The sequence below is a fragment of the Molothrus ater genome, chromosome 4 (assembly GCF_012460135.2).
Source record: "Molothrus ater isolate BHLD 08-10-18 breed brown headed cowbird chromosome 4, BPBGC_Mater_1.1, whole genome shotgun sequence".
Classification (NCBI taxonomy): Eukaryota; Metazoa; Chordata; class Aves; order Passeriformes; family Icteridae; genus Molothrus; species Molothrus ater.
This window is the reverse complement of record NC_050481.2, coordinates 42,116,280-42,139,884: the sequence shown is the minus strand read 5'-3', so window position 1 is coordinate 42,139,884 and position 23,605 is coordinate 42,116,280.

Sequence of the window (23,605 nt, the reverse complement as noted above, 5' to 3'; positions counted from 1 at the left end):
GTCCTCAAGGTGTGGAAAACCTAGATGAAAGAAGGCATGTCTCCAAAGGAAACAGGGTGGAATTAAAATCTTGGATGCTGAATGCTTCAGAAAATCAGCTCTGCCTCTCATACTGCCCTGAATAATACATTGGTCATGTTTTTCAATAATCTTGTGCTTTCCTATTTGAATACAGGAAACTATACAGATGTACTTTATGATATAATGTATAAAAAAAGGATAATGTATAGTAAATCATAAATAATACAGAATATGAAGTATTATATAATTCTAGTTTATAACGTATAGTGTACAGTATGGCTATATAGTATAAAATATGGAGAGTTTAGGATTCACGTGGTATATAACATACATGTGGCTTTTATAGAAATATCTTTTAATAGCTACATTTAATATATATTATATAATATGTAACATTCAGATTCATCCCTTAAGAATACATTTAAGTTAAGGGTTTCACAACAGCCTCAAAAATAATTCACATCAGCCTCACAAATAAATATAGACAATATACATATTACACCAGGCAAATAAACATCAATTAGTGGAAAATGTTTACTTCCAATAGAGTCTTTAGCAACTATTTTTTCACCTTTTAGTTTGGTTTTAACTCTTGTAATGTCAGGGTTGGAACTACACAACTAGGAAAAATGTGGTTTTCATTGAAAAATATTGACCTGATTACATTAGTTTTGGATTGTTATATATATATATATATATATATATATATATATATATATATATATATATATATTACATCAATTTAATATTGTTGAACCTTGTGCTCAAGTAAGAGAAAAGAAATTGAAGAAATTGTCTGGAGGAAAGTTATAGCACTAATTTTCAGATTTGTGTAATGTGCTGTGGCTGTTCTCTGGCTGACAACAGAACATAGAAGTACCAATAAAGTTGAAATGTCAGTAAAATAGACAAGTTGTTTTTAGTGCTCTTTTCATCATATGTTTTCACCAGTATAGTATTTCATAATAAAGACTTCTGAATGTGTTGCTTTACTGAAGACTACATATGGTTAGTAAGGCAGGGATTCAAATCCATTGTTTTGAATGGAGAACAAAGTGCACATTGTTTAAATGCTCAGCTAATTGAAAAAGAATATATCTTTAGAGACAGAAACCCTGTCTCTAAATATGCAGTTTTTCATAAGGTCTTACTTGTGTATCCAGGTGAAATCTCTGATTGTTCAAACAAGAGAGTAGTAGTATACTGATTTATCTTTTACTCATTCCCATAGGTTTCTTGCTCTTGGTGTTCTTTGTACTGTACCAGTCCTTCATGAAATATTGTTATGCAAGACTTTGAAGGCTTTAATTACATTCTTTATTCTTGGTTATGAAGTTAGATGAAAGGAAAAATTTTACATTATAATTTATCGTTTTATAGCAGGAAACTTTTTTACTGCTGTGAAAAATACCTGAATAATATTGAAAATACTTAAAAATCCCAAACCTTGAATCATAAACTCTCATCTTGTTTTATGTTTTCTTTCACCCATGTCAAATATATAGACATTATTATTATGAGTTAAAATATTATATCTGCTAGAACTATTTTTAACAGAGAAATTGTATTCTTAGCTGTAATAGATTGTTGGCAACTACTGAATTGAGTAAAATTTATCTCAAGGGGTTTACCACAGCTATAATCAGTGGGGATTTTTTTTATGGAATAATTATATTTCAGACTTGGTTTGTTAATGTCAACAATTTGTATTTATCACTTACTATTAAAAAAAAAAGACTGTGTCGATAGAAATCAGTACAAGTTTAGCTATTACCTTCCAAAGGAGAAGAATAATGGCTTCAATGATCCAGTTTCTGTTCTCAGTGGCTTGTTATAAATCAAAAGCAACTTGAAGTAAATTTCCTGTAATTAGAATATGCATATGGTGCTATGTGCTTAAACATCTTTGATGCTGAGGACTCTCTTCTGGAGCTCTTTCTGAGCTATGGTTTTGTTGTCTGTGGGGGTTCTGACTGGTTTTATACCTAATATGATTAAATAACTCTAAAACAGTTAATTATTTTTAGAAGGGGTTAAGCAGGCCAACATTTATAAGAAATAAATAAATCTGATGCTAAGTACCATCCTTTGGTTTTTATGAGGGCTTTACTAACTTTCCAGAGACTTGCTTGGAACTTTTCACTTATGGGCATTTCTGGGGTTTAGGAGACAGAGAACAACCTAAGCCACCTAAAGAAACTCTTTGTCTTTATTGAACCTTCTTCTCCCTACAAGTTGTGAGTAGTGCAGATGGACCACCAGATGCAGTCAGTATACAAAGAAGAAAAAGGCTCTTCATCATTAGTCAGCATTAGGAGTCTGAAGTTTTAAGAAGCCTCTGTTCAAAGTGTTTGAACCTTTTTTAAAATAGGCAGAGGAAGAGGAACAGAAAAGTGTCTGTATTCTAGAATTTTGGCAGCTCATCAGAAGCTGATGTTCTTATGCAATGTGTCTTCCACAAGAATATTTTGGAGTATTTCTTCTTTAGTCCTCTTATACTGCAAAGCTGTGTCACAGACTTTAAAATACCCTTGTTCTTCTTTGATATCTTTTAGTGTTAATTTTGTTGCCTTTTGCTTATTCTTAAACTTTCTAAATCCTACTACTTTTCTTTGTAGGTTCTGATATCATTCAATGGAAGAGAACCCTTGTACACTATGCAGTACTTCATGATAAATAAAGATATCCAAGGCTACACAAAGCTCATAATTATGGTCAAAGGACATTAGGGAAGATTTCTTTACATTATTTTTTAAATAGTGACATTGTTGAGTTCTGTCCTTCTAAATCAAGTTAAAATATTATAAACTTGTAAAAGAATAAGTGTGATATCCTGTTTCATTTGGGACAAAGTTACTTTTCCTCTTGTTGTTGCTCCAATACGTGGGGGCATTTGGTAGATAATGATGAAGGACAGGGAAATCTGGTGTGTGCCTTAAGGGGATTTGATTTCTGGTGATAATAGCCAATGAATAACATTGCATAATGTTGCTTGCCATATAACACTGGGTAATATAACTTCTATGGCCTGACATCACACTGAGTGACTGACAGTGTCTGTTTTTGCCACTCTGGATCCAAGGATCAGAACCAGACTGCTCATTGATTGCCACATCAGTGAAGAATGAACTTTGATGAAACCAAAGAAGTGAAGACTTTGACCGAGAGGGTCCTCATCAAAATCTGTATCAGAAGGGAAGGTGCTAAGAGAATGGAGTCAGGCTCTTAGTGTTACCAAGCAATAGGACAAGGTGCAACAGACAGAAATTTATGCACAGAAAGTTCTACCTGAATATGAGGAGAAACTTTATTGTGCAGGTGTCTTGAGCACTGGAACAGATTGTCCAGAGATGTTGTAGTCTCCCTCACTGGAGATATTAATGAACCAACTGGATGCAATCCTGAGCAATATGCTCTAGAATGACTCTTCTTGAGGAAAGGTGGGACCTGATGACCCACTCTAATCCAGCCCTGCCCATTCTGTGATTCTGCAACTCCCTAAAAGGTCATAGAGTACTGGGAAGTGTGGAATCTGGCATGATGTAAATGATTTAGAATAAGGGCTGGATGCTATGTTAGTTTTGGTTGGGACAGAGCTTCTTTTCTTCTTAGTAGCTGCTACAGTTTTGAATTCAGCATGAGAATATATTGATGTTTGGTTGTTGCTACACAGTGCTTACCTCAAGTCGAGGACTTTTCAGTGTCCCAGGCCAGTGATGAAGTGCACATGAAGCTGTGAGGGACCATGGCCAGGACAGCTGGCCTGAACTGGCCAAAGGGATATTCCATAGCATGGAATGTCATGCTCAGGACATAAACTGGCTGAAGTTGGCTGAGAGACGCCTGTGGCTGCTATGAGAGGGAGTGAGGGGGAATGAGTGAGCCACTGCACGGTATTTAGCTGCCAGCTGGGGCTAAACTACAACACATGGGAATGGGAGGAAGAGAGAGAGACACTGCTGAGAGTAGTGATGAACATTAACTTACTTGAAAAGTAATATGGGCTTTACCTGAAGCACAACTCAAGAGTATTTATATCTGGTTCTAAATATCTTTTGCAAACTTCTTCCCACTGTATTTTTTTTCCCTGTCATTATATCTCTTTTTGCTTTTGATCCTTACAACTTCTCTTCTTATTTTTGCCTCAGGATTTTCCCCCATTTTTCCAGGGTTTTGACATCTCCACTAGAAGATTCTGTGAGAAAAGCTGCTCTTAAAAACACCTTTTTATATTACTCTGAATTTTTACAACTTGTCAAGCAATTCAGGTCATTTTTTGCTGATAGTGTATAAATGACTGCCAAAAACATTCTTTGTGGGTTGGGTAATAATAAATTTGGATTCCAATATTTCAAACTCAAATACATGCTAAAAATAAGCAGAGTGAACATCTGTGACAAGCAGGTAATTTTTAATAATATCAGACAGTTCCTTTCTGTGGAGAATTACTACTCTCTCATCTCTAATCAACCTCTGCTGTAACAGCAGCTGCCAATTAGGGATGTTGTCTCTTGACAAAATGCTCAGCCCATGTTTAATTTATTTTAAATGTATTGTGGTTTTCCATGGAAGGTGAGGGGTGTTTTTTCAGAATTTTATACCATCAGAGGCTCATGTCATGTTATACAAAGTGGTGAGACATGCAGATCACAGTGGAGCACCTACAGATTCAAGCAGGTTCTCACGGGACAGTTCGTCTCATCTCCTGATGGTGTTAGAGAAGGAGGAATACTTAATTTTTCTTTTTTCTATATATACAGCAAAACCCACATTCCTTTCTGTTGAGACACCTTTACTGATTTCCATGAGAATTTTCTCTTTGAAATACTAAACTTATTGATATAATAACTATCTAAGAGTTAGCTAGTTGTGTTAGCTACCTACAATATTACAAAAAAAGAGAATTCTGCAGAGAATTTCCCTAATTTAAACTACAAGGCTTAAAAGAGAGAATCTATTAATGTAGATACACCTTATATTGTTGTTGTTAAATTTTAGCCGTGTATTTTGGAGTATAAAAAACCTATTTGTATAATATTTATATTTCATTTTATGAAATGTCTTCCCTTTGCCTATACCTTTATTTTTCCTCATCCAATCACATATATACAGGTTCATCATAATAAATTTCAAGTAACTATTGAATCTTCGGTGGTTTGACTCAAATATGAATAAATATTACTGAAAGCAATTTTAAGACCTTATCTTTTGTTGATCAGATATTAAAATTACTGGAAAGAAGGAAACTCACCACCTTATTTGTCATTCTTCTTCATTCAGTTATTCTTTTATTTCTAAAGGGCAGCTAAGGCATTGAATATCTTCATAACCAGACAGGCAGGGACTGGCAAAGATTTTCCTTTTTTTTTTTGTGAAACAATTTCCTTGTTTCCTTGAGTGGTGTGAGAAACTGAATAGTTAAATAACAATTCTTGCAACCTGCAAAATGAGACACATAAATTAGTCTCTAAATCAGGCAGTATGCTCCTAATTTTCACAAAGTATAAGCTTGAAAAGACCATCGACTATTACTTAGAGGGACTGTACAGTTCTCATGCTATTTTGATTCTAGACTTTTGTTTGGCTTAAGAACTACATTCATGGCTGCAAGAATGTCTGGATAATTAAGAGACTTGGAAAAAATCTCATCTCCTGGGACTTTAAACAGTATTTAGCTTGTTTTATTTTGTTGATGAGCAAGGCTTTTTCTACAAAGAGCAAAAGAAAAATACCCATGACCAGAATAGTATAAAAATTGATATATTTAAGCACTCAAAAGACTAATTTATGGTTTGAACTTCAATTTAGAAAACAAAGGATTTGTCATTTTGTTTTTTAGGGTTTTTTTAAAAATAAAATTAAGTTTTATTTGTTCTATTTCTAATTGATGGATTGCTAGATTTGCTGCACAATGTGAGGGATCAGCAGCCTGTCAAACCAAACAATTAAACTTTTTTTAGGCTGAAATGACTATATATAAACATCGGCAAACATACATGTATACATTAAACCTATTTGAATTCCCCTTTCCTTAAAAAAGTGAAACAAAACCGAAACTCTACAGAACCTTTCTGGAGTTCATAAAAAAGCTTCAAAGAATTTGTGTAGTATTCTCATTCCAGTCTGTATCAGACAATTCAGTGTGTGTGCAGTTTATGAAATTAGTATGTCTGTGCTTTGGGCAACATATTCTAAAGAGAAGCAAATAGAACAAAAAGCAAGAAAGAGGAACAATGAGAAATAACTGAATATGAAGAATCAAAATAAAAAGGAAACACAAAGGGAAAAAAATGGGAAGGGGAAAGCTGAAAAAAAATGGAAATTTTGTCTTTTAAGAAAATGATGGATAAATGTTAAACCAGTTTCTCTTCAAGCTGTATCACTTCTTGGAAATACCACAAGACGTAGGCATAGTTATCAAGATGATAGATCTCTTCTTCCCTTAGGCTTGAAGCAAGAACATTTTGTTTTACAGGATACAGTGAACTTTTGGAATTTCACTGTGGTTGTTGATGTTTCCTTTTCTATTTAGTAATGACTTAGATTTTTATCAAGCAGTCTTTCTCCTTGAAAATATTTTCTTCTATTGGTTCATTATTTGTATTATAATAATGACCTTCCTGCTTAATTCTTCCAAGAGCAATAAACATTGAGAAAAATTCAATGCTTCATCTTCAGAACTCCTTTAAGACTGTATCTCTGGGAAATCTTTGACTTCATGTGGGACACATCTTCATGATGACTTATTGTTGTTATTTTACTGTTTCACTCCATGCCTCAGCCTTTCCCAACTATACCACTTCTTTTATCTTGAGCATAGAACTTTACTTTGTTTGACATACCTGGATTTTTCCTCAGCTGGCATCCATCAAAATCAATCATCAACCAAAAGTTATTAGAGATAACTTTTGGTAGATAAATAAGCAAAAGCAAGCTCATCTAAAATAACACGTTTTATCTTGTAATCTTTTTAATGCTGTTTTGTGTCAAACCAACTCTTTTCACCAATTCTGTTTTATCTATGTATTCTGTTAGTAGAGTGTTATGTACACTTTTTACTAGCTTTTGCCAGGGTATGTTTTAGTATTACCATAGTGTTAAGAGAGATGAGGAATTCAAAATTTTCTCTCACCAAATAATTCCTACTTAACATAGTATCAAAAGAAAAATGTCCCTCTTGGCCTTGGTTGCAGAAGTCACATGTTCCTGTTGAAAATAGTGGAAAATAATGCAGTGCATATGTGTGTGCAGACTCATAGACAAATATACTATATACATTGTGTTTGACCTTCATCCACTTATCAGATTCTAGAATTCAAAGAAAAAAAAAGAGCTATTGTCTTTCTGCTTCAATCCATGACAGGAAACAACATTTGAAATTTCAAAAATGCCAATGTGATAGAAACAGATAATTCCCCTCTCAGCTCCAGATTTTCATCTTTTCCTTTCTTTTCTTAATTGTTGTACCTTTTGTGCACTGATCTCACAAAAATTGCAGTGACCTGTAGTTTCTGTGTGTTGACCTTCTCTTTGCACTTTTGCAGGAATGTTATTAAATAGAAATACAGTTCAGTACCTAGTGATGTTTCTAGCAGATTCCTCCTTAAGAGTATTTGAGATAAAACCAACCATTTCCAAAAATGAGAAATATTTTTCCGGTAATGCTCAGCAACTTTTCTGCTGGACTCATTATATAACTGAAATTTCCAGGTTGTCACCTAGTTCATTTCAACAGTCCAATGGTGCTCTTAGAGAGATTAGAGCAGAAAATAGGTTATCAATAAAAACAAGGGTTTTTTTCCCCTTTTAATGTACCTACATTCATCATTTGTTTAAATGCTGCACACATTCAGAAAGGTAATTTTTGAGGGGAAAAAACTGTTGCAACTATATTTTTAGAAGTAAGTCAAAGCTTTGATAGAGCCATAGAGATGAGATAAACCCACAGGAACTCAGGTTTATGCCAACAGGTTTTTTGCTGAAATAGATCAGCTGTAAAGTCTTTGGCCACACACAGCATCTACAGACTTAAAAGTAATCTTTCTTTTGGTCATGTGGTGATTCTGTAATCCAGACCTATCTTGGAGGGACGCTGCCCCTACATGTTTAAAAAAAAGTATTCAGTATATAACAATAGCACCTTTGAATTCAGCAAAGTATCTGTCTCTGTCCTTGTAATCCCTTTTTCCCCCCTGTAGTTGTTATAATTTATCAAAATTTAGCTGCTAAAAATTGCTGGATGATTTTATAAACTGGGCAAGTTTCAGAGTTACAGAGAAAAATCCTTGTAAAGAGGATGCAACACATTCACTCCGCAGGATGATAACAGACTGGGCAATAGATTAGACCCAATGTATTGAGATTAACAGGACTATCTCAATTTTCAAATTCATTATTTCCAGTTTTCTATAATGAAAATGGAAAATATTCTTTTATGGATGCTGGATTACAGCTAATTGATTTTTTCTGAAAATTTTTGGTACTTAAAATGATTCATCTTAATTTTTTCACCCAATTCCAAATTCAGTAAATAAACAGGCAAATATAAAATATCAATAAAAGAAAAATATATATGTTTGTGGCACTTCATTTCACACTGTAGTCACCAGACAACCCCTTACTTCAGATAGTAGGATTAGAATTTGTGGTTCGGCACCAAAATATAGGCTGCTAACCAGAAGGGGAGACATCTGTCTGTGTAAAATGAACTAGTCAAGAAAACAAAGAAAAATATCCTGTATGAGGTAGTCTGACATGGGTATACTAAAGTAAAGGGTAGTGGTCCACATTCATCCATCATATAAAAGTCAACCTTCATGAGTCAGGCTCAATGATTGAGAAAGGATCTTTTTTTATGCCTCACAAAGTTTTCATTTAGGCTTTATAGCTTTTACTTCTCACCTTTTCTGTATGAACTTATCTCTTTCATGGCAGGTAAATCATTGAAGAATAATAGATGTGTAGTTGCCCATGGACATGGCATTTTGTGACTTATATCCAGTGAAACAGCCTGCATATAATTATATTAAAATAACTCCCCATTTTTTTTGCAGCTTTAATTACATTTAAAAGTTCATACATACTACCTTTAGCTTCCCTGAGCTGTGATTAAGGCCTGCAAAACCAGATGCCACCTCTTCTTCCATGCATTAGAAAGCTTACTGGAAATTCTGCAAATAGGAATAAATTACTGGAAGTGGCCAGCTCAAAACAGACAAAATGCTGTCCACGCTTATTGGATTTTGTATTTTTTAATGTTGCCACAAACAAGAGGAAAGCTTTTTGAGTACTTCTGAAAACTTGCTTTAGAAAGTTTCTCAGTTTTATTAGGGGTGACACCATTGTAAGTTAGTAGAGTTAACATCACAAATTTTGTTATGTTTGTTATATATGACTGTAGTACAAGGGAATTTATGAGTCAGGAGTTCAAAAAATATCTGCCTCCTATCTTTGTGAGCCAAAAAGCTTAAAAGGCAATTTTCATTAATTGTTTACTTACGAAGTAAATAACGAGATCTCCAGTAGAGATGTGCTGGTATCAGTATCAGAATTGTTCCTGGAAATGAAAAGCAGTTCAAGTCTTGGCAGAGTTTTCTGATCAGGTTACTCTTTAGCGGCTCAACTTGTTTAACTGCATGAACCAAATACACAAGTCCCTTTTTGCACTCAGAATAACTCTGTTCTCTTCAAGTGCAGTTCTGATGAATAGTAAAGACATCTTTGGTCCACCAGGGCCAGTTATGTGTTTATGTTCAACAGTGCTGTAGCATGTTCAACAAAGCCCCAGACTGCTATAATTAAGGGTTGTGCATACTGCTTCCAAAGACTGATATGTTTCTAATTCCTCTGTTAGATTTCTTACTGCCTCTTCATGTTCTAGATATCATTTCCATGGTTTTCTGTTTCATAAAAGTGAGTACAGCAGGTGAGCAATAATAGAATATCTACACACAAGTTTTCTCCAATATCTTAAATTTCACATTACCTCTTTTAATTCTTTCCTACATGGAGTCATCTGCAGCTGATTTTTCTTAAGGTATCTGGAGGAATCACCATGTTGTCTGCTATAAATCAAGTATCCAAAAACAGTATGTCTTGATCTTGATGTTTCTCAGGTGGGATCTCAACTTCTGTTTTATGGAGTGCATGCCACACTGTTATAACTGCTCCCCCCACCTTTTCAGGGGTCTCTCCTTGAATTATTTAACCTATTAAACAATATTTATCATCTTGATAAAATTTCACATCTTGAGGGAGTGAGACCTTCCTTCTGTAAAAATTCAGCAAGCACAGCATAAGCAGTCACAGGTGAGTGGTTATACCCCTGTGGGAATCTGGTAATTGTATACTGTATACCTTCACAAGGCAAAGCAAATTTCTTTTTCTCTTTATCTTGTAAGGGGACCATAAAGGACATATCTTTTATATCTAGCACTCCCATACATGGGTGTGCAAGTGCTTGTAGTGTGGCTGTTAGGTTTGCAATATTGGGTATTGCAGCTGTTAATGGGGCTCTGTTGGCACTTAAGCACTGTTAGCTGCCATCTTCTGTCCAGTTTTTGGACTGGCCAAACCGGTGAATTTGGGGAATGGATTTTGGAGAGGATTTAACATTCACATATTTCTTATGCTAATTAATAACAGTGTGAACTTCCACTGCATAGTCAAAACTGTATGAGCAGCTGCCTGTCTCCTCGCAGTGTTCTATTCCCCGACCAATTCATTAGATCTTTACAATAAGAAGGAAATGCATGTGAAGGAAAGAGATTGCTGAATCCTTCAGAGAATAAAGCAGAATGCTTAGAAGAGAGTTATGTAATATGAGTGAGGATAAATAGATATTTATTTAGGGTACTTCAAGTCTTTTCAGTTCCTCTGTACCATGTAGTTGCCTGCTCATTTAGACCTTAGGGATACATTCTGAAGTCAATTTACAGGGTATATTGACAAGCTTGAAATTTTACCTTTTTCTTTTATCTGATTTCTGTTGGCAAACTGTAGTTACCTAGAACTGGAGTTATGAGGGGAACAGGTGGTGTTTGAGAAATTCCAACAGGAATTTACTTCTCCATATCTGTTTGGCACATGAATACACACACACTGCAGGAGAAAAAAAGCAAAGCTGTCCCAAAACCTGTTTGTGTTAATGTACATACATTGGAGATTATAGAGAAATAAGGATGTGTGAAAACCACCACATTATGATTTTCATGTAAGTTATTTAGGGTAAGACTAAATCCGCAATTAAATAATACACAGTTGCATAAATAGAAAACTTTAAACAGAGGAACCTTGTCCTCCACACTGAAGGGAAATTGAAATTCACAATCTCTCACTTAAAGATACTTGGCTCCTACTTCTTCTTAAATGTGCAAATTTTTACATCAAGCATCTCTACTACGTGAATTATAAAGGGAGAAATACCTCAGGCAATACTACACAGATTAGCATTTAAACATGTCCTTAACCCAGAGCAAGCCTATGTCAATTCTGTCCTTGTGAAAGCAACCCTTTTAGATCTCTTTTAAGCATCTTTTCACTCGCAAGGTTCTCATCTATTCATGGATTTTAAATACTAGGGGGACACATCTAATATGTGCTTTTAAGTCCTGGAAGTGACACCGCTACTTCATTCACTTGTGATGTTGCAAAATAATGTGCAGTTATACAGAAATGCCTTATTACCTGAGAAAGTACTTCTCTGTGTGAGAGAAATGTGCTATCTTGGCACAGAAATATAGTTATGCCCTTTCTTTCCTACTCTGCACTTAAACAGAACTTGCTGGAGAGTGGTTGTTTTCAGCTGTCATGTCTTTCTTGGAAGTCATATCATTACATATTTTCAGACATTTAAAAAAAAGCCCACAGCAGGGATTACAATTCAGCCAGTGGTATTTAATGAACACTAAAAATGCCAAATCAAATGCATAATGAGACTTCTCAATTCAAGCGCCCTTATATCTGTTTTGTCTCTGATTTTTACAACCTAGAGTGAAGACTGGCCTTTCAAATACCCTTTCTGTGTGCATCCTATGATACAGCACTGCCCTGATTTAGTGAAGTGTAGTCTGCTAAATCGCACTAAATGACAGAAATTTCACTTCAGTGCATTTTTTTCCTTTCTACAGAACATCTTAGTGTTGATTACCCTGTTGTGCTATTCTCTTAGAGTTATGAAATTAGGAAGGTGAATTCTTTCACATAGTCCCATCACTGTCCCATTTCTTTAATTCCTAAACTGCAAGGAGTCCTTAGGAAGGGAGATTCCTAGACCACTGTTGTTGTGTTTTTCACCAGCAGAGCAGCATTCCACCCAGCTATGAAAGCAAAACACTGTCCCAAATCAAGATCTTAGTTCAACCTCAAACTGGAAAGGAGGCTGAATTTTAACCTCTAACATGTTCTGTCCTTTTTATATGCTGATATTGCCAGATTGGCTGCAAGACTTAGGTTGTGAGCAGCAGTTGCAGAAGAGCATGTTCCACCCTGCAAAGAAAATCATACCAAAGAAAGCATGAGAGGGACATCGGCTCATTGAACATAAGCTAATAGGGAGGAAGAAGCAAAACGGCCAGAATGGCAACCAGGGACACCCTGAAAGTGAGGTTTTTTTGTGATAAAAAGTTATAAGATTTGAAATAAAGATCACATTTTACAGTAAAACATTACTCTCATTTGTATAATCTAATGCTTGACTTTACAGTGTTACCCTGAATATTTTCCTCTCCTGGTCATTTAACCACTTTTCTCCCCTGTTCAAATATTTTTGCTGGCTGGCTCTAGCTTTCCACAATGCTGTAAAGCTCCTGGGATTTGTCTATGGCTTAGTACAATTTCATGCTCAGTACAACTCCAAATGCATATTTTCCCCATCTCTTCTCTTCTGTTTTCCTCTGTAGAGATGATTGGATATAGTTGCTAATAATTTATTTGACTATTCAGAAGACTTTAACATAAAAGATATTAAAATCGTTGATCAAATAGAGAGAGAAACATTGTTGATCAATGCAAAAGAAGGTGAAGAATTATCTAAATTGATTAAACAGACCAGAGTATCTCTTCATTACTCCAGCTCCCTGCTTAGCTCTGCCTTTTTTTTGTTGTTGTTTTAGTTTTTTATAATTCATGAACTCCACGATAATCCTTATGAGTAGAATGACATTGTATTTGCTACCTTTCTGCTTAAAGCTTAGTACTTGTGCAAAAAATTATCAGCAAATCCACAAGATAATCTTTGCAAGGTAAATTCACTTGCAGTGAACTTTATGGCTGAAATGCAACCAGTACAAAATGAGAGTAATTTACAGCTGGATTAGGTATCTTAAAGTTGCTGTGCATTCACTGAGACTTTATCACATCCCCATTTTTCTCAATGGGAAACAAAATCCTATAAGGCCTGTCTGTCCCTTTTATTTTATGGTTACCTTTATGAGCCAGACTTTTTCTACATCCTTAGATCTTTTTTTTTTTACTCTTGCACAACCAGCTTAGTTGTAAAAAAAATGTAAATCGGGAAGTGATGGTTATACCAGCTGAGGTGATGGTTAGCTCTCTTTAAGCTTTATCAGCGTTTGCACTACTCCTCTCAGGTCCTTGACCTCCCTTCTTAGTTTCAGGGGTATCTTCATGCTTTTACAATCCTCATACTATCTGCTGTTTGTGGAAGGACTCATTGATGACATCTTTCTAAATGCAAGAGCAGGAAGCCTTTTCTCAAAAGCATAAGCACCACATTTTCTGTATGTCAAACCTTCTCTGCAGAGCCCTCTACTATTGGGATAGTATTAGCACTAGTCTGTGCTAATTTACATAACTTTTGTCTTCACCCACACCAATCTGCTGTGCAGTGGCACTGGAGCTGAACCGATTGCTCTGGTGTTTACAATACTTTGCAGTTATGATTTTTACAACGAGTCAAAAGGAGAGCAGTTATCTTAGCCTACTCCAGAGTTCATGATAAAATTGGGGCCTCTGCTGAATATGACAATATTGGTAATTTTATGCAGACATATTTCTGACTGTCCAGTGGTATCTTTACAAAAATAAAAAGAAATCTTTCATTTCTTTATTTTAACTCTCAAAGTGAAGCTTCCAAAAGAAAGAGAGTGCGTTTATTATGATGAAATTGAAAGAGAGAATTACATAGAAGCCAAGAATATATTAGGTGAGATTTTGCCAGTAGCAAATGTTTGCTTGCAAATAATAAACCCTGCACAAAGGAAAATTGTAATGAATTTGCTGGAAAAGTCCATATTTCCATGGACAGGTTTTAAGTGCTTTTGTGAAATAAGATCAGTTATTTAACAAATTAAGGTGCAGAAATGCAAGTCTAATTTACTGAACAAAATATGTGTTTAGCTCTTTGTCAAAATTAAATGTTTAAGGAAGATGGAAGATACATTTAACATATGACATACCAATACTAGCAATTAGAAAAAATTATCAGTGTGTAACTAAATTTGACAGTGTTTCAGAATTTGTGGTTCTTATGTACCATGCATTTACAATGACCAGGAAGAGTAATAGCTTCCTCATACAAAAAGGTCTATTGTGAAATTGGGGTAAACCAGGCAGAACAACTAAATTCTGTCCTGGTAAAGTCAGTATCTTTATTCCAACAAAAAAGGGTGTGCAATCACTGTTAAATTTATGGTTAGAAAAGCTGCAACTAAATGAAAATGATGTAGTGGTTTTGAGACAGCAGTAAATTGCATAAAATGAAATGGGGTACAACTTTTTTTTTTTTTTTTATTGCCTGGATATAAGATTTGAGAGTCATATCATCATGTGTGTGTTTGTATAATCCCTATAACAATGTGTCTTCACTAGTGACTGTGGTTTCTGGAAAGTCTTTTTCTAAATGTATAATACTAATATCAGTACTTAGACTTTTCAGAAGAGAAAACTGCATTATGAAGGAAATTTAGTAAGATACCTCCTACTGATTTAAAAGGGAATATGAAGCTTAAACTCATAATAAAAATATTGTGCAATGCTGTGGAAAAAAGGGAACCTGCTAAGGCTGTTTAGACAGGGACATATCATAACTCCCTGTTGCTATTTTCATTATAATGATAAAGTAAGGAAAATTCTTTCTATTAACCAATGTTTTGATAATCTGGAAATCTTGACCATTTCTTTAGAAGTAAGGCAAGTTCCTAATAGAAGGGAAATAAGAAAGCTGTGCTGCCAGTAGCAATTTGAAAATGTTCCCACAAATCTTTGAGATAAACCTACAAATGACATCCCATTTGCTTTATGTGCCAGTTGACATTATAGGCCAAATCTTGCCCTGTCCATAAAATATGGCTCAATGCAATAAGGCAGGAATAATTTGTGGCAAGATTTCAATTTAAAACATAAAATGGATGAAAGAGTAAATGAGGAGAAGCACATGGTGCTGAACAACAGAACATAGAGACAAAGGAAGCGAAGAGAATTTTTGAACCAGAAAAGTAAATTGCATGCCAGGCAAAATAGTAAGTGCCTACTCACAAGTTTGAGAATATTTGATTATGTTTATTTGTCATTGACTTTCCTCCTGAGAAATACATGCACAGATGGTAAGTTACTCTGTTGAAAAATATTATATTAAAACTAATATATCTAAACTCAAGATGAGTGGGGAGGTTGTCAGTCTCATATAATTTTTTTGATTGAATTATTGACTTTCAAAGAAAATTACAGTTTAAGCAGGCAAGAAGCAGACACAGAATTTATGTTTGTTTGTTTGGTACTGTGACTATGGAATCAAATGGTATTAGTGCTCTGCTTATATTCCAGAGGGCATTATTATTTTTCAGGTTAAATTTCCCTAACTGAAAGGCCATAATGCAAAAACACAGCAACTGTTTTGTTCAATTTGTTTTACTGGCAGAGAGTGCAACTCAGCTAACTTCCTCCTATGAAGTAGAATTTCCAGTCAGTCCCTTGCTGGTTCAGAGTGAACCTCTGCAAATCTGTAGATGATAACCAGAGCTTAATGACATTTGGCAGCTTCATGAAGTTGTATATTTTTTTTGTTTTAGCTTGTGGTATCTCAAATAAAAATGCACTAGAAATTTAAAATTAAGTACAATTCTAACACTGGCTACAAACTGTCTTGAAGGAAAATTTTTAATTAATCTGGTAAAAAGCCAAAGCATATTTCTTTGTGCAGCACAATTTTGGTGGGCTAACTTTTGAATAGAGACTTGTTGTGTTTATTTTTAGGATCTCATTTACATATGCGATCCAGCTAATGCTGTGTGGAAATGTCTTTCAGAATGTGTTTTTGCAAACATGCATTTCTTCAAGGCCCATAGATATAAGCATTAACTAAAATAGTGTCTGTTTTTGCCTGCAATGCTTGCAGTCAGACTTCTATAACAGTCATGTTGTCAGAATATTTTTCTAAGTAATTATGGAAAGAAAAATAGAAAGTTCCAACTCTTTAGCAGAATTAAAATTGGAATAAAAAGATCCAATAGGGATTAGGTAAAAAACTATTAAAATATTCTACATTGCCAGTTTGCTCCTATAAATGAGACCCTTAGTGAGACTTAAAGGCCTAGAATTTGCCAGCAGTAAGAAAATTCACAGAAAGGTAATCTGTTGCTATTTTTGTCATTAGCATTTCTTAAGACTAATTATAAAATTCCTGTGGTTAACCTTGTCTGAACAACAAAGATATGAGTAAGGCATGCTTTGAAAGTAGATTTGGTGAAAGGATGTATCTATGCTGAAGTCATACACGTAACTTGGAGGATAAGTAATTTCTCTGCTGCTGTACCTGGGCTGTTGCTCAGAGCTAAGCCTGGCTCAATGAGGCCCAGCTTTGGCATCGCTATTGCACACTTCCATTTATTGCTGTGACTACACACAAGCCGTCAGTACTGCAGTTCAGATTTTTTTTTTAGATAAGAGCAGAAATCCATCTAACCTCCATCACTTTCCCATATCTTTGTAGACTGATGCCTGGAGCCTTCTGATCTGCAGGTTTTAACAGCTGTCCTTTGAGCCTGTCCATAGCACAAGGTGAGAGCCAGAAAGACGACATGCTTGGAAATGATCTTACTCATACGCACTTAAGCGTTGAACAAGCTATATAAAAATACTACATTAAATTGCTGGCAATTTGGGGAATTATATAACAGGTACAACTGTTCTGTAAGAGAACAGATGAGATTTCCTACAGCTTGTACAAGGAAAAAAATAATTATATGAAGGCAAAAAAGTAAAAGAAAGGTTTTTTTTACCTTTCAGTCATTTCCACTTGTGACATTAGGCAGAAATTATTGGCAAAGGCTGACAGGTATATGGAGCCATAGTTTTCTTAGGCTGACTTGATGTACACCAATGACTCCCTGTGCAGATCCTGTTGCTGTCATGTGATGCAGAAAACCTATGTGTTGCACAGTCCTGGAAATGGTGCAGCTGTATATATGCCTGGAATCCCAAACTAAATAAGTACATTAAGCATCTCCTGAGCATATCAGTTGTAAAGGCATATCTATTGTAAAGGCAAAAAATAGTACAATCCATTTTAGTAGTTAAAAAAACCTTTTTGTTTGTTTGTTTTTACACAATACTTTAACAAAAAGATTATGGAATTAAGCTGAAAGCATGGTATTTGCTTTAGTAGCAGCGCTTCAGCTCACTCTCTGGTCACAACATAGCTCTTCACAGAGCTCCATTTTCCAGCACAAAGAATAGCTTTGGCTAAAAACCACAGTTCTGGAACTGAATGGTATATTGAGTGGGTGGCTTTTCTTTTTTCTTTGGGTAAGTTCAGTCTCTTTGTTTTATCTGGCAGAAGGAAATTGATATCTGGAAACAGCATCACAATATGACATAATGTCTTGAATGCTAAAATTCCAGAAGATATTTACATGCACTGAAGGATTTTTAAGAAGGGGTTAGATCTATGCTGCTAAGAAAAGAGAATCACTTTTAAGTGCCTTTTGCTCAGACAGATTCCAGTACATCACATGACTAGAACATCTTGAACTCCATAACCCAAGTCTTATTAAAAAGTTTGTTTGGTTCAATGTTTCTACATAGATGTATGCTTTTGTATACACATACAGACACTGGCCTGCTGTGCTTAAAATTAGTAACTGAATATCAAATACATTCTGAAAGTCATAGAGGGCCCAGACTATCATATGTAGTACAATTATAGACCTATTCATCATAAATTTATTCCCTTGACTCTCTCCCAGCAACTCCATTTGTCATGTGTTTCTATAAAGTTTGGGATATGAAGGAGATGAAGGGCTTGAAGGCTGAAAATACAGTTTTACAAATTGCCTGACTGACAGTAGGTAGACCCAGGAAATTATGTATACTAAGAGACTCTACATAAAAGGAATCCTTTTGCTTTTTAAAAACTCTTTACTTATTCAAATATATTCCCATAGTCTGTGTCTCAGCTTGCCATGCTTTAATAGGGTTAATGCTTCTCTCAAGCAAAGTATTCAGTAATTCAATTGATGTGTTTAAAATTTATTAAAAGCCTTTTGAAAGCATTTAAAAACAAGACTGAAAAGAAGGTAATTACCTATGGTCACTGCTTCTAGTACAGTCTTGTTTTCATGTTGACGTTGTCTTGATTTATCTGTCTTTTGCCTATTTGTTCACATGTTTATATGCGAAGTAGCTCATACTTGTTAATGAGTAGTTTTCTGGGGGTCAATGAAAATGCTACAGATATATATGTAGTATAAATTAGATGCATTAGAAACAAGTAGAATTTCCCCTTGCTCTATGTACTATCATTAGATTTCCTTTTATTTACAAAATAGGAAAGGAAAGTGGTGCAGAGTTGAGAGTATTTGTGAATGCCTATGCATTCACAAATGATTCAATATCCTAATCAGACCTTTGGGAAAGAAAACAAAAACTGATAGCACACCTTATATTCCCAGTTAAAAAAAAAAAATGAAAGAACATTCAGAACCTGTTCTTTACATCTGGACAAACCTGATATTCCAGGTTATTCTTTTTGGACAGTATACATATACATTAAGGGTAGCATAAACAGTTTAAATGACTTTCTTGAGTAATGTAACATCCAGAACATTGTTTCTACATCCTAAAAAATTAACCTAACTGACCAAAATGCTAGGTCCAAAACTTGTATGCCATTGTTAGCATGACAAAGAAAATAATTTAAAAGTTCAATGCAAACCAAAGGATGTGTTCAGAGATAACAATTACTCAGTGTTCTGCATTGAGATACAGAACAGATCCCTTGAATTTAAATTATCAGAATTCTGGTGACCAATTCTACTTCAGCACAAAGTTTACTGTACTTTAATAACTTTAAAGTTTATCTCATTTGATTAGCCATTGATTATTTTTCAGTTCCTTCTGTGTTCCTTACAGCCTGAGACATGGTTAGATTCTATTTAGAGAAGTATTAAAGTGGATATGTGTTTTAGTATAGGAAATACACAATTTCGTAAAAAGTTCAAAGTTTGCAAAAAAGAAAAAACAACTTCAACTTTTGGACAACTTTTAGGAGATGCAGAAAGAGACTGAAGACAGTCAAGTTTTATTCCTGACTTCCATGTAGTATTCTGATATGGACTTTTCTGAATTGTTAGTCAAGCATCATCATGAAACATTATGCTACCTCTTTGTTGTGTTTTTATTGAGGTAATAAGTACTTATACTGTCATTAATTTTAGCCAACATTGGCTAGCAATTGTTAATGTACATTTTTTATAGCTGCTTTGAATGCCATATTGCAAAATGTGAATCAGTTAATATATTTAGTTATAAATAGATGATTTACCAAAAGAAAATATTACCCATACTTTGAGCTATTTATTTTAGGTAACAGTGAGACCTTTTATAATACTGCTAAAATAGTTGAAAAAAAAACCCAGACACTTCTTCTATGTGTACTTCTAATTGTAGTATAGAATCCCTGGTACTAATAATATTTTACCTTTTTTGAGATCAGACAAGTCCAGTGCTGAGAGTGTCTTAAAAGTTATCTGAAAGAGGACCATTTTCAGAGTCATTGGGTAAGTGTACCATCCCTCTAATAATTTTACAACTTGAAATCTTGAGCTACTCTTCTGTAATTACCTCCTTTTATAAATTTGCATACAGGAAAAACTATTGGCTATATTACAGGTTATTCTATTCTAGTTTGGCTCCACATCCTAGCACAAAGCTCACAGACAAAATGTGCATTGTTTGCTACCTTCTTTATAAATTAGTCTGATTTCTGAAAACATTTTGAAGATATGCAAAAAAATGACATAATTTTTGAAAGAAAATTTTATGATCCATTTGTAAACATTTTGCAGAATAAAGAAAAAAATAAAACAGACAAGCAAGACATGAAAATTATCTGCTGAGTTATACTTTTTGCCTAAGGTTTTTGTTCCCTTATAGCTTTCCTGAATTGTAAAATAACTGTTACATTTTTTTCTTACCTGAAAAGTCCAATTTTTGAACTCTGGTGTGAATTCAAAAGATACCCAGTATATTATTCCCTTAAATAATGATCTCTATGCTATATGAAACATAAATCCTTGAAAAAAAAAAAAAAAAATAATAATAATAATAATAATTCCTCCATGAATTCTATTTGCTGTCATTATTCTTCAGACAATGCATAAAACCAACTCATTAACACTCAGTGAAGACCAAGACGGTCATATATAAGCAGTTCACTCCTTAGACTCATTCATTTTTGCCAATTGTAGTAATAAGAGTTAAGAAATAAAGGACAAATCCTAATTCACCTGAGTGAAGGAGCATGCTGTCCTTCTAGGACCAAAATAGAATCGTTGCTTTTAAGCACAAAGATTAAACATGTTGGAATCTAAGCAGGATAGCTTTTGGTGATACGGCAACAAATATGGTGGAGGTACCCTGGCATCTGTGTGGAGAAGCAGTGGCAGGGCAGCATCCCTGGGGATGGTTGATCTCTCAACATTGCTCTGTGTCTGTGAGCATCCCCACAGAAATTCTCTAGGAAACAAAGGAGGAAGTGGGTACAAGTCTGGGTCAAGAAGCCACCGCACGAGTTTTAGGCAGCCATCACATTTTTTAACCTTCCAAGTGGACAGGATAATGGGAACCTCCAATATTCCCTGAAATAAATAGCAAAGAAGAAACAGTGTTTAAAGTCTTGGTTCTATTTCCATGTCTGTAAGATGTAACGCTTAACAGATGCAAGCTGGAGGACAAGAAAGGAAGAGGTCAGATTCCATCTTCTAACAAATCTGCAGAACTTTCTACTTTAAAGGAGTGAAATATTTCTTTATGTTTACAACGTACTCTGTAAGGATGGCTGGGTTTCTGCTTACCCTTTCAACATATTTTCTCCTGAAAAATGTTGTTTCAGCTTGCTGCTATTGGCAGTACTCCTTCCCCTTTCCTCTCAGATATTATGTGATTTTGAAGACTCAAGTGACTAATAGCTAGGTCTTTGTGGATGTTGTTGGCAATGGAGTTTCATATAATTTGGTAGAGCTCAGATAGCAGTGATACACAGTGTGTTGCTTCTCCAATTTCCTGGTCTCCTGAGATCCCAAAATCTCCAGCAAGGGCCAGTAGCAGTAGATAAGATGGCGTAAATGCATATGTCTATCACAGCTTCCCCTGGGACAATTGGGGCTTTGACTGTAGAATGAAAGAGACACTGAAAACTTTATTTCTTTATGAAATTGAACTGGCTTGAGCCAGACAATAAGTAGATGTTTACAGTCCTCACACAATAGAGCAGCAGCAATAACTTGGGAACATGTTCTTACTGCTGTGCTTCCCCCACTGAATCTTAAACCCCTAAACACTAAACCATTAAACAATGGTTTAAGCTTGATAAGAACAGAGTAGTGTCTGGTTTTGCCATTAAATTACAGTGAAGTTGACTCTACTTCTCTGTGGGAGAATAAGAAGGGATTAGTATCTAATCTAATAGATAGATAAGAAAGTGAAATATTTTGAATTATCCATACTGCACAGGTGAGAAGATAGCACATCAGATATGAACACTGATTCAAGAACAGATATGGTTCCAAATCTTCTCTACAATGTAACAGCAAAACAAAAATGTCTTTGAGTAGAAAGCACTTTTCATCTCAGAATCACATGACAGTCATGACTAGGATGTGTCTCGAACTAAACTGTCAAGTGTTGCTTCAGTCCATTCTGGGGGAAAAAACCAAAAAGTAAGAAAAAATTTTAAAAAAGAAAAAAGACAGAAACAAAGGAAAAAAAAAAGATCCACAGGTAGTTTTGCTCACATTTCACGCAACTTGAAACTTTTAATTACTCTGTAGTATGTGGAAAATGGCAAGAGAATGCTAAATGACAAGTGCCATGAGTTGGAGATTACAGAAAAATTTGCAAATACAGAAGCTGTAGATCAGTAACTCTCTCAAACAAGAACTTAGAAGTAACTATTTTCTGCAGAAAGAATATGTATAATGAAAGACTGGACAAAGGAATATGTACCTTCAACATGATGTCAAAATATATTAAAGGTGTAAATTTATGATATGTCCTGTTTAATACTGGTACTTATCAGCTCAGAAATCATCCAAAGATCTTTTAAATAGTCAAGCAGCCCATCTCAACATAAATTTGATGTATTTTACTTTGTAAATATCTCTCATTGTCCTTTCTTTTTTACCTTTATTAAAGGTTTTCATTTGAATCCCTAGTATATGAAGATTCTTATGTACTGTCATACTAAGAACATTGTTTGCAAAAATCAATTTTTATGGGGAGGAGGTTTGTAATCACCAGGAATACATAGAAGGTTCCTTGATATGTCAGACATAGAGGTACAGAAACACCAAAAATGTACCTTGATTTGTTCATGTCTTGTTTTCACAGCATAGAGAAATGTCAGATTACCCTTAGATGAAGTTGTTGAGAAATGCTGGAAGATAGAGACAGCAGATTTATGAAAGTACTTGCATCATCTCTGATAAGGACACAGAGTAGATGCTAATCCCTTTCTAGAACAATTTCTAGAGAATGGCTCATATTTAAAAACCATAATCAATCTCCCCTGCAAATAGAAAGTCCTTTATTGTCAAAACTGTTAAACTGTCTTCAGTATTTAAGGTTCTAAAAATGAAAAAGTCTTTGGAGAGGAATCCTTCACACAAACATAAATAATACTTATATAATTAAACAAAAAAAACCCCAAGATGGACAGGATTAAAAGTTAATACAGTCATGAACTAACTTTGGAAGATGCAAATTTTAAGTTCATCCATAACAGGAAAAGATCAGATAACTGAAAAACTTTTCAGGACTTCTCTCTTCTTGTGTTTCTGTTGTCTTACCTTTCCCTTTCTTTTATAAAACTTACTATGTTTTGGGCATCTGCAATAAACGTTCTCTGAAAATTGTCTGTTATAGATACACAGCTTAGGGATAGAAGTATATTGAATAATCAGTTTCCTGCTGCATCAGGCAAGCAATCAGGAGATAGGAGCTCCAGAAGATGAAGACAATATACAAATATCATATTCATCTGCCATTGGGTGAATTTTTCTCCATTAATTTATTTCTTATTGTAAATACCTCTATTTTCATCTTCACAATGCTATGTGCCAACATGTTC